Raw genomic sequence first — 13,548 nt, forward strand, 5'->3', positions numbered from 1 at the left:
TGAAATGGCTGGTAAAATTCTAAATGCTTTATTTGATTCAGGAGTGTCTCATTCATTTATTGCATTTGAAAAGGCCCATGGATTAGGATTGAGAATGGTGGTTTTAGTATATGATTTGAAAGTATATAATGCTACTTATGAAGCTATGATGACTAGGATAGGGTGTCCACAAGTTCCCTTTCGAGTGCAACAGCGTGAATTTGTACATGATTTGATTTGTTTGCCTATGACTGGTCTTGATCTCATCTTGGGATTGGATTGGTTATCTAAGAATCATGTTTTGCTTGATTGTTCTGAGAAATCAGTACAGTTTATGCCGGAAGGGTCAGAAGCACCGGTTGTGGTGAATAGTTACTATTTGAATTCTATGATAGTAAACTGTTCTAGAATTGAATGTCAGGGTATTATGTTATTAAATGCGGGAGTATCAAGTGATGATTAGAGTTTAGAGCAGATTCCGGTTGTATGTGAATTTTCAGATGTGTTTCTAGATGATATTAATGAATTCCCACCTAACTGAGAGGTTGAATTTGCAATCAAGTTGGTACCTGGATCCGGTCCAATTTCAATTACTCCTTATAGGATGTTACCTTTAGAAATGGCTGAACTGAAGGCTCAGCTGGAATATCTGTTGGGTAAGCATTTTATCCGACCAAGGATGGTAGTATGCGATTGTGTGTCGATTATCGGCAATTGAATAAGATCACTGTGAAGAACAAATATCCATTTCCTAGAATTGATGACCTAATGGATCAGTTACAGGGTGCCGGTGTGTTTTCTAAGATTGACCTATGATCCGGTTATCATCAGATAAGGGTTAGAGACGAGGATATTCCGAAAACTGCTTTCAGGACACGTATGGTCATTATGAATATACGGTGATGTCTTTTGGATTAACTAATGCCCCGTCAGTATTTATGGATTATATGAATAGGATTTTCCAACCGTATCTGGACAAGTTTGTTATTGTCTTCATTGATGACATTCTTGTTTATTCTAAGTCTGAAGAGGAACATGTTGATCACTTGCGAACTGTATTGCAAATTCTGAGAGACAGGAAGTTATATGTTAAGTTATCTAAATGTGAGTTCTGGAAGAGTGAAGTAAAGTTTCTCGGCTACGTGGTGAGTAAGCAGGGAATAGCTGTGGATCCTGCTAAAGTGGAAGCAGTGATGAATTAGGAGCGACCAACTTCAGTGACAGAGATCAGAAGTTTCCTAGGTTTGGCGGAGTATTATCGCAGATTCATTAAGGGATTTTCACAGCTCACCTTACCTTTAACTAAATTGACTAGGAAGGATACGCCTTTTGACTGGACTCTAGAGTGTGAAGAGAGTTTCCAAACATTGAAGCATAGGTTGACTACTGCACCTGTATTGGTATTACCTGAACCAAGTGAACCGTTTGAAGTGTATTGTGATGCATCTCTGAAGGGTTTAGGGTGCGTTATGATGCAGCACCAAAATGTTGTAGCATACACCTCACGGCAGTTAAGGCCGCATGAGATGAACTACCCGACACATGATTTAGAACTTGCTGCTGTTGTGTTTGCTTTAAAGATTTGGAGGCACTACCTCTATGGCGTTAAGTTTCATGTTTTCTCAGGCCATAAGAGTTTGAAGTATCTTTTTGAGTAGAAAGAGTTGAATGTGCGTCAGAGGAGATGGATGGAGCTTCTGAAAGATTATGATTTTGAATTGAATTATCATCCAGAAAAAGCGAACATTATGGTGGACGCCTTGAGTCGGAAATCTTTATATGCAGCTTGGATGATGCTACGGGAAGAAGAATTACTAAAGGCATTTCAAGGTTTGAATTTGGGAATTAGAGAAGAATCTGGAATCCTTTGTTTGAGTCAGTTACAGATTTCAAGTGATTTTAAATTAGAACTTCTGAAGGCTCATCGAGATAGTGAAGCGTTACGTAAGGTATTACCAGCAGTTGAATAGGGAAAATAGTGGAGAGTGTCAGAAGGTCAAGATGGTTTATGGAGGTTCAAGAACCAGATTATTGTGCCTAATGTTGGAGACCTGCGACAAAGTATCTTGAAGGAAGCTCATAAGAGTGGGTTCTCAATTCATCCAGGGAGTACCAAAATGTATCAAGATCTGAAAGCGATGTTCTGGTGGCCAAGGATGAAGAATGATGTGGCATTACATGTATCTAAATGTTTAACGTGTCAGAAGGTTAAGATTGAGCATCAGAGACCATCAGGGACCCTTCAGCCTTTGGAGATTCCACAATGGAAATGGAAGAGTATTGCAATGAATTTTGTGATAGGTTTGCCTAGAACCTGATCTGGTTATGACGCTATTTGGGTGGTTGTGGATTAACTGACGAAATCAGCTCACTTTCTTCCTATCCGAATAAGTTGCACAATGGAAGAATTAGCTCGAATGTATATTAAAGAGATTGTCAGGTTGCATGGCGTGCCTTCTACCATTATATCTGATAGGGATCCTCGCTTTAAATCAAGATTATGGGGAGCTTTTTAGCGTGCATTTGGGACTCAGTTAAGTTTGAGTACTGCGTATCACCTTTAGATAGATGGTCAGTCAGAGAGAACTATTCAGACCTTGGAGGATATGCTAAGGGCTTGTGTTTTGGACAAGCCTGCAAGCTGGGATCGGGTATATGCCATTAATAGAATTTGCTTATAATAATAGCTATCATGCGAGCATTGGAATGGCTCCATATGAGGTTCTGTATGGCAGGAAATGTCAATCTCCGTTATGTTGGTATAAAACTGGAGAAAGGAGTTTATTAGGGCCTGAGATGATAGCTGAAACAACTGAGTAGATAAAGAAGATTCGTAGTCGAATGCTTATAGCTCAGAGCCGCCAGAAAATTTATGCGGATCAGAGGCGAAAGCCTTTGGAATTTGAGGAAGGGGAGCATGTATTTCTGAAAGTTACACCAACCACTGGAGTGGGAAGAGCTATTAAGACTAAGAAACTGAATCCCCGTTAGATTGGACCATTTGAGATCCTGAAGAGAATTGGGCCAATGGCTTATAGAATTGCCTTACCGCCATATCTTTCGAATTTGCACGACGTGTTCCATGTATCACAGCTTCGGAAGTATACTCCTAACACGAATCATGTTTTGGAACCAGAACCAATCCAAGTAAGAGAAGATCTAACACTTCTAGTAATTCCAGTGAGAATTGATGATACTAATATTAAACGATTACGCGATAAGGAAGTATCATTGGTAAAAGTAGCTTGGAGTCGAGCTGGTATTGAGGAACATACCTGGGAGCTCGAATCAGATATGCGAAAAGACTATCCACATCTCTTTTCAGGTAACTAGATTTGAATTTTGAGGGCAAAATTCTTTATTAGGTGGGTAGGATGTAAACTCCGGTTAAATTAGTAAGTAATTAGTTAATAAATTAGTTTTTAATAAGGAATATTATATTAATCACTCTCAGCCCTCTTTTCCCCCAATTTTCAAACTTTCAATGGGAAGGTTGAATTTCTTTGATTTCTGATGTTTTAGGATCCAATTAGCTTGAGAAAAACGTTCACTCTTGCTTATGTGAAGCTTGGGTAAGGTGAGGATACGATAATTTTATTTTAATTTCATTAAATTTGAGCTTTGAATATTAAATTGGGTATATATGTGTTATAAATGTGTATTAGGTCATGAATAAATAATTGGAGCTTAAAATTGTGAATATTAAAACTTGGAGGAAGCTGATTAGTTGAATTTTGAAGGGGCTGCCTTGGTTTTGAATAAATTACTTTGGTTGTTACGTGGAGATCGGCCAAGGTATGGTTTAGGTTTCTTGTATTTAATATATAATATTCTGTGAAAACATAGGCTAGATGACCATAGGATAAGTTAGAATGCAGGTGTATATTAATGTTTAGTAATTTTTTGTCAAATATATTTGGTGGTGCTTGTGGATTAACTGGTGATTTGGTGAATTATTGATATGAGGTATTTTGTGTTAAAAGCCTAGGATTTGTGAACTATGATTCTTAGTTAAATTTTGGTTGTTGGATTTGAATATTGTACGAGTTTAATTGTTGATCTAAGATAGATTTATTGTGGTGATTGTTATGATGATGAGGAAGGGTATGTTGAATTGAAAAGAATGCAGGTTTGAACCCGTAAAGGGTGGCAAAGTCCGAGTTTTAGAGGAGATGCTGCCGAAAATTTTATAAAAATTAGAGACTTTGTTTATATGATTATTTAAAAAGATTTAGATTCAAAGGTTATATGGTTTATTTTTGAATTATTAAGGAAATGAGTATGTTTTAAGTTTGATTCATTTAGAAAATGATGAATTATGTTTTGAAATGGAACTATTGATGGACGGAATGGGAGGTGTGATAATGAAGGATAAGGATTGAATATCATTGATGTATGATGATGAATGAGATGCGATTGAAGATGATGTGGATATTGATGAATTATAATTGAATTATTTATATGGCTTATGAAATTGTATAATCTGAGATACGAGATTCCCTGGATAAAGTGTCGTGGCTTGCCACCACGTGTACCAGGTAGAAAACTTGATACTCTGTTGACCCTACGACATAAGTGTGATCGGACACTATATAAATTCCCGGGAATGTTACCCCCATTGAGCAATATTGATTATTTGAGATAAAGCTATGCATAGACTCATGGGGATGCACGTCGGGGGACAGTCTAAGTACAATTCAGACTTGTCGGGTTGACTGGATAACTGACAGATGAGCCTCATCAGCCGTAGGACAGGCATGCATCATCTGCATATTACTCGAATTACTTGCTTGTGCATTAGTTGGGTGTGCCTAACTGTATTTGCCATGTTAAATGTGTAGTCGTTACCTATTGTATTTGTAACTTTCTTGTGCTTGCTTATATCTGTTTAACTGTCTGTGAAATACTGAAGGAAGTGGAGGTATGGAGGAACGGCAATATGGGGTTTAGACTTAAGGTTAAGTTAAGTCAATTTTAGATACTCTTAGAAAACCACCTTTTATGACTTCTGTTTAATACCTTAAGCTCTATAATCTGAGTGTCGGCGTTCTAGGTTTGCCTCTAGCATTCCCAGGACCTTATATCTTATGTGTGTGGCACATTTACCATACTCAGAACCTCTGGTTCTTATTCCATACTATGTTGTTGTTTTTCAGATGCAGGTTGGGAGTCATCTCGTTTGGCGTTTGGACTCTTAAGGCGGAGGGATTACTGGATAGCGTTGTTGTATAGTTTTGTTGTACAGTGATGTATATATATGTACTTAACTTTTTCTCCGCATAACTTATCCTTTTTGATCCTCTTAGAGGTTTATGGAGAGGCAGGATTGTGTATATGTACTTTTGGATTTTGGATATGTATGTATATATGTGTAACTATTCTTCGGCCAGTCTTGACTTCGAAGGCTGAGTTAGGAGCTTGTTATTTTGTATCTTTGGCATTCTATTCTTACTTCTGTTATCTTATGTTTGACAGTTACGATTTTCTTAGCACGCAAGTTAACTCGTTCCTTGAGCGTTGCGCTTTTATCTCGCGATTTTTATTTCTCCTATTCTTCAAGGCTCCTAGCATATTATAATTCTTATGCTATTATATGTACTCATTTTCTTTTAGAGGTCGTAATACCACACCACCTTCATTTTACGACTTAAGCGTAAAACTTAGTATGGTAGGGTGTTACACAAACCCTACCTCCACACCATTCTTTTTAATAAATTTAAAGATTATGGTAGGTGGAAAAAAATACAAGCCAATAAATTAATCAACAATAATTTTATAGTAATTTTATTAGCTTCAGTTGATTCATTTTTTAAAACCTTGACTGAAACTAAATTTATTTGTGTTTTAAAAATTATAAAAATAAAATAATAAATTTTGTAAAAAGAAGCACTATTATCATCATCTATTATCATTTTCATAGTTAGAAATAACAATAGTATAATTTCATAGAGTAATCTATTCTATTAATATTAATATATTATCAATATCTATTAATATATAATAGAAAAATATTAGTAAGTTTTTTACTCGACAAATGGCACGTTCAATGATTGACAAGTGTTAGCTTTTATTGTATGACATGTGTAGCTTATCAAAACAGCAGCAGTAAAATTTGAAATTTGAAGTTCAGCAGAATTTTTCCAAAAAGAATAGCTCCAGTAATATTGAATCTTTTTCCATTTCAAATCCATGATTTGAATCCCTCTCTTGCTTTCACTCCTCATTATGCTCTACAGCTCTGAAGAAGTAGATTCAAATTTTTAGGATTCATTTGGTGTTTACTTTCATTTCCTCCCCGTATCGGCACTAGTGACACGGCACCGTCTACCTCAGCCTAGTACGACTTGCAGAAAGTACTAGCCTTAACTGTACACAGTTGGTACTTCTTCATCATGCCTCAGTCTCAAAGAAGATACATTCAGGTGAGTTTTCGTGAATTATTTTCACTATTTTTCTTTTAAAAGCTTATATAATTGTTTACATCTACCAAATACTTTGTTACCTATCTTTACTAACCCATCTTCCTACCGAAGCAGAGAAGAAGAAAGCTAAGGCATTCCACGAAATGCAGCCCAAGGTTGAGAAAGAGATGGATAGTGTTTAAGGTTTTTATTTTCCCCTAAAATCAGATTTTCACTTATTTAAGTTTATTTGTTTCATTTTATCTGTTAATTTTAATTTAATGTTCAATATTGAGGTTTTGTTCAAGTTGGTAGTAAGTAGTGACATTTTCTATTATTTTCTTAAGGTTGTTGAAGATGAAAACCTAACTTTTACCCTTCAAGAGGCTAATTGAGACAATTAATTTCTTTTCTGTATGTGAAATCACTTGATATATTATAGTATGTGATTATAAAAGTATAAACTAGACAAAATTTAAATGAAAAAATATAAGCTGATTGTTGATAAGCTGTGATTTGTGGTTGGAAAATGTGATGGAATTGACTGAGATTATGGTGTGTGGTAACATGTAGGTAGATGAAGAGGATTGTTATGCAAAGATCCTAAAGAATGCTATTATCATGTGAGATGAATCAGCACTCCCATGGGTGGATCCAGCAATGACACAATAGCTACTAAAGGACTGCTCATGCCAAGGGACAGCAAATAGGAGAATAAGGCTAAGGATTTCAAATAAAGGATTTGTCCTCCTTTAGCTACCGTAATTTGTTTCCAAGGTTTGATACCATAGTTTTTCTTATTTAGTTTGTTACGGTATAGAACTTGAGTTCAGGCTTATTAGTCCTAAAGATGATTGGTGTGAATCATTTAGTACGTATCCCATGACATATGATCCCAGTTTTTGAATGGTGCCACAGGTTTTATCAAATTCATTTAAAAAATTGTAGAATCTGCTATGATTATTTCTACGTATTTTCAAAATTAAATATATTTTTTATACTTGCACCTGGAGTATTAGTATCAAGAAAACTAAATATATTTTCTCATATCTAATTAATGAGCAACATTGTGCATTGAATTGGACTAACAATAATTTAGTGGTTAGTAGAATCACTACTTTTCTTGACAAATGATATTTGAGAAGGAGAAAAAATCTCATTGATCTTGAGACAGATATGAGGAAGAATAATTTTCCTAACTTATATGTTTAGTTGTAGATAATTACTAGCTAATTGAATTTAGCAAACAACTTTCTTTTAACATAGTAATTCACAGAAATGTGTATTCAAGCTATGTGTATTTTTACTATTTGTGTTTCAAGATGTTATTTTACAGTTATAAGTTGATTTACCCATGGCTCTTTAGTAAACAAAGCTCAAAACTTCAAGAATGCATATTTATGTCAGAAAAGGCGGTCAAATTATCAGGCTGGCGTAGCAAAAAAAATACTGTCTTGGGAGAGGAACGAGAAATACCAATTCAGGTAGGAATACAACAATCTTTTCATCATAAATCTTGGATTATGAATTTATAAAACGTAAATCATATGATGGAGTCTAGCACATAGAGTACATCATTTTCTGTCAGATATGTCGACTATGTGGCTAATTTACAAGCATGGAGGATAAAACTTTAAAACATATAATTAAAATTAAATATCAAAACATATGGACCACTGTGATTGCAAAAATACATAGACCACTAAGTTGAACATTAGAATTTACCACCAAATCTTGTGAATATTTTGAGCGTTTTTTTTTTTCTATTTGTTTTACTTGCTTTATTTAAGGCTAAATATTTTGTCTTAAGGCAGCTCTTTAAAGTAAGTTTTCAATTAATACTCCCGAACCAATTGGTTCAAGCCTTCAAGGTGTTAGGTGTTGAGACACTTCTAAGAATAATATACTTACTCAAGTCTCTTTTCTTAACACATGCACACCATAGGCATATAACTTGAATATTTTCTCTAAACATTGGTGTTCATAACCTCTTTGGGTTGCTAAGTGTTTTGCTACAAGCAGTGAGAATCCAGAAAATTTATGTTAGTGGCAAAAATAATACACATTACTATCAAAAGATATATTAATTTAAATTTAAAAAAATAAAAGTGCACATTAATTATTCGAATAAAAAAAACAAAAATTACATTAGTCGCTAACTTTCTTCTCTTCAAATCTTGAAGGTACTTCTCTTAGAATTTACCACCAAATTTTGGGAATATTTTGAGCTTTTTTTCCCATTTGTTTTAAACTCTATCTTTTTGGCTTTTGAGATGATGCATGATGATAGGATACTATTTAGCATTTTTGAAAAAATAAATTTATATATAGAGAGAATATGATTTTATATGTGATTTTGTACGAAGAAATCTTAAAGACTATAAGACATTGTATTAACTAGCCTTTTAATTATATATCTCTTACATTAGGATTGATTTGTTTCTCTCCTTTTTTTTTGTTCTCTTTTTTGTACTTCTTTAGACATCTGTTTGATTCTACAAAATAATATCAATGCAAGTTTATAGATAGCTAGATTAATTTGTAACAATCCATTCAAAGTTTCCAAACAATATAAAAAATAAAAATTGTTCATAGTCAAAATGATGCCTAAAGAGATCATGTATATGTTAATGAAGCTCTTCAAAAACTCAGTGTCTAAATTTGATTTACCAAATATATTAAGTTTGTCTTTTAATTAACTTTTTATTAATACAAGTATTTTTGATTAAATTGAAAGTTAAAATTTTCAAAAATCCAATTATACGACAGCAGATGGGAGAATACAAATACATGAGGGGAAAAAAAATTTCTTGGTGCAATTTCCTTATGTGCGATTTAATAACAAATTATGCCCTGTAATCATAATATTTCAAAATTAAAAATAAACAACAAAACTGATTGAATGGATTTTCAACGAAGTCCAAAGTTTCTTTGTCTTTTGTTGTGTGTGTGATTATGGTAATAATGTTTTGGCAGAGAAGATACAAAATGTAGTAGGTCAATGCTGCTGTTAGAATAGTGTCTGGCAAAGGAAAGAGAAGATGGTGGCAAGTGAAAGATAGAGTGGTTTGGAAGAAGAGGAGGGGAAGGAGAAGCCAGTGAAGGGTGAGAAATAGATCAAGCACAAAATGAAGATTGATTCATAGTTGAAAGTTCTGGAGAAAACTTATGTTGGTAAGTGAAAGTATTTTAACTATTTTTGAAAAATATTGTAATATTCCTTTTCTTTTGTTGGTTTTTTTTCACGGTTTTAGTGTTGTGCATTATTTTGGTTTAGAGGAGGCTTACCTTTCAGAAGTAGTGCAAGTTGAGTTATTTTGAGAGTATTTTCAAGTATTGGTAAGTGGTAACTAAGACCTTTATTTTGGGCATACTTTCAAGTAAGATGTTTTTGTTAAAAGTTTTTCGAATGCATTCACTTTGTCAGTAATTTTTGTTGCCATGCCTTCATAAAAATCATAGCTACCTGCACTGCTGAAGACCAGTTTAGAGATTAATGCCATCAACCTACTCAAAAGAGATATCTTGAATCTCAATATTAAATTGGCAGAGTTTTAGGGACTACTTAATGAGAAAGAGGCGAAGTTATCACACTATAAGAGGTAAGCATGTTCAATTCTCTCGAGATTCTAATGAGATATAAATATTGATTTTGTTAATTAGTTGTGGTTGACGTATGGAAGGGAGTATTAGTTTATTGATAAATTTTGCGAGACAAAAATTCTCATATGTCAAGAGGCTACATCCATCTCCTGCTTTTGGTAGTTTTCCTAATCTTGAAGCATTGGTAATTGAGCAAGTAATGCTGAAGAAATGGATGAGAAACATTTTTGTACATGTAAGTGCTCAATATTCATGATAGGTGGATTTAACATCTTAAAACAAATATTCCTATATAAGCAATTCTATTCATCCATTTAATTATTTTTTAATAATTTTTAAAAATTAAAAAAAAAACTAAGATAACATTCTTAGCACACTTATATGTCCATACAAGACCAATGTATGATCAATTTTTTTTGTTATTTTTCAGCACATCTGAAATTGTGCAATTGAAACTAAAAAAGTAATAATTGAAATTGTCTTAAATAAACAGTAGTTTTCTATTATTAGAAAATTAAGTAGGCTTAGGCATCTAAAACATAAAAAATAAAAGTCGCTATATGTATGTCATGTTGTATATCATACATATTCTTATTGTTATTCGTTTATGATGAGTTTGGAAAACTCTAAATTAACACTTGTGATGACTAAATATTATTAATTTAATTATTTGCAAAAATATTAATTCATATATGGTGATTAAGTTAATTTTTGCTATGCAGTTTTAGCATTGGGCTGAAAATAAAAGAAAATGTTGCAAGCCCAAATGCTTTATAAAAACCTTCAACATTGATGCAAAAGTGCTCTGATTATTGGAGCTGAATTATTTTTTATTGGGCCAGAATGAATCTCATTGCTCCAAAGCCCAACTATGATCTATGCTAAGTGATCTAATGCTTGATCCAAAAAAATCCATCAGGAAAGCAAATGTTATCATTTGCCTTGTGCCTTCCCACGGATTCCATTTCTCATTAAGGATGGATTTCAAAAATTAACTTGGTAGCATTGGAAACATAAATGAGAGAGAGAATATGAGTGACATGATTGATGTGTTTAATGCTACACGCCACTCTAGCAAGGGAAGTAAAAGCAACTCATTTTAATTAATTTATTCAAACACACTTGATTGCTTTTCTTCACATTTTCTCTTCTCTCTCATCACTTTCCTTCTCTTCTTCGGTTATTACACAGCAAACCATGGAAGCAAAACTTAGCTACCGAAATGAAGGAAGAGCACGCTACAAGACCATCTCAATGATGGCAAGAAAAAGAAAACAAAAAGTATGCTGTGGCTGAGATTCTTATCACTTGTGGAAAGATTTTGTGATGCGATCTTAGCTTCTCCATACCAAAAATGGTTGAAGAAGATTTCGGCCAGCAAGGTGAAGATCCTTGGAGGCATGGCTTGTCTCTGATTTTGCTCAACCACCACAGAAGATAGCTAAGGTGGCTACGTGATGGAAAATGCAGAGATTGGAGCAGATGAAGCCATCATCATCATGAAGCATCAACGGCTAGAAATTTATCTTGGAGAGCAAGCCAAGGATGGAGCGCTCGGATTGATGAAGTCTGATGACCAAGGAAGAACTAGAGGTATTTGCATGTTGGGTTTTGCATGAGTTACCTCTTCTCTCGCTCTGGCCGAACCGGTTATGTGTGAAGAAAAAGAAGTTAAGCTTGGTTTTTGTTTCAACTGTGGAGGCTTCCCTCTTCTATAAAAAGGGTGAACAGCCATGGTTTGATTCAAGGAGTTAGAAGTAAGCAGTGAGAGTGCAAGGCATAGAATTCTCATAGCTACCTAAGCTTACAGATTTTCTTCTCCTTCAATGTATTCTGTTTTGTATTTTTCTGTTTAATTTTGTCATGTATTGAGTCTCATAGAAAAAGGCAAACAGTAAGGTTTGTATGAAAAAGCCATAGAGCGAAAAAAGGCAGAGAGTGCAAAATTAAAAGAAAAAGCCATAGATGTCTTTAGAGTTCCTTTGTTCATCTATGTTGTATTTCATGATTCTGTGGGAATCCCCTTGTAAGTTGGGTTAGCACTTTACATTCTGTAATCAAGGAGATTATAGTGAAATTCCTTCACTGTTGTGATGGAAACTGGATGTAGGCTGCACTGCACTTAGCAGCTGAATTAGAATATATCTGGGTGTAATTTTCTCTCTCTTATACTCCATTTCTGTTTCTATTGCACAGGAGCTAAAACTGAAAAAATATCTCGTGCCAAGTGACGAGAAAAAAATAAAAGTCTCGTGGCCAAGGACGAGACAAAAAATCAAAAAGTCTCCTCAAAGACCAGCAAGTGTAATCAAGCAAAAAGGGGGCTAAGATTCAACCTCCCCTTCTCTTAGCCACTGAAAATCATCAATTGGTATCAGAGATTGGTCTCAAAGAGATCAAGCTTTGCAGCTTGGAGAAAAGATCTACATGGCAGAAAGTAGTGGCTCAAATCTGGTGTCCTACAACCTTACAGAAGGATAGTCAAGTAATAGACCGCCTCTTTTCAATGGGAAAAACTATACCTATTGGAAGGAAAAAATGAAAATCTTTGTGCAAGCAGTAGACTACAAGCTTTGAAAGATCATCCTAGAGGTTCCTCAATTTCCAACTAACACAAGTGCTGAAGGAGTAGTCACACTTAAACCAGAAGCTAGCTGGACCGAGGAAGATAGAAAGAAGGTTGAGCTAAATGCCAAGGCTGTAAATCTACTCAACTGTGCTATCAGCTTTGAGGAATACAGACGGGTATCACGATGCACAACGGCAAAGGAAATCTGGGACAAACTGCAAATCACTCATGAAGGAACCACCATTGTAAAGAAGACTCGGATAGACATGTTAAACAGAGAGTATGAAATGTTTGCAATGAAGGAAGGAGAATCTATTGATGAACTATTTGAACGGTTCAATACCATCATTGTTGGCTTGGATGCTATGGGAATAACACATTCTGATTCTGTGCTTGTGAGAAGAGTGCTGAGATGTCTCACTAAAGAGTGGGAAACAAAAGCTTTAATTATTTCTGAGAGCAGTAGCCTTGATTCCATGACATTTGATGATTTGAGAGGAAGCCTTCTTACTTTTGAAAATACTTATTTGAAAAAAGAGTCAAAAAAGAAAGGAATTGCTTTTTCTTCTGTAACTAACCCCTTAGATGATGAATCCAGTGATAACTCCTCTGAAAATGAATTTGTGTTGTTTGCCAAAAAATTCAGGAAAATGGTGAAGTTCAAAGGCAAAGGCGGCAGCTCAAGAAAATGAAGAAAGACCTTAGCAAAGTAACCTGTTACAACTGCAAGGAAATGGGGCATTTCAAATCTGATTGTCCCAAGTTAAAGAAGGAGGAGAAGAAAAAAGGGGTGAAGAAGAAGGGTCTGATGGCATCATGGGAAGACTTGAAAAATGACTCAGAAAGTGATGAAGAATCTGAGACCAAGTCACAGCCTTGTCTCATGGCAAATCATATAGATTAGGTATTTTTTCAAAACCCTGACACTGAAGACCTTCATCTTATGATAAATCACCTTTCTGAAAAAATAAGATGTTTTCTGCTTGATAATCAAGA

Source organism: Arachis duranensis, unplaced genomic scaffold (assembly GCF_000817695.3).
Source record: "Arachis duranensis cultivar V14167 unplaced genomic scaffold, aradu.V14167.gnm2.J7QH unplaced_Scaffold_165934, whole genome shotgun sequence".
Lineage (NCBI taxonomy): Eukaryota > Viridiplantae > Streptophyta > Magnoliopsida > Fabales > Fabaceae > Arachis > Arachis duranensis.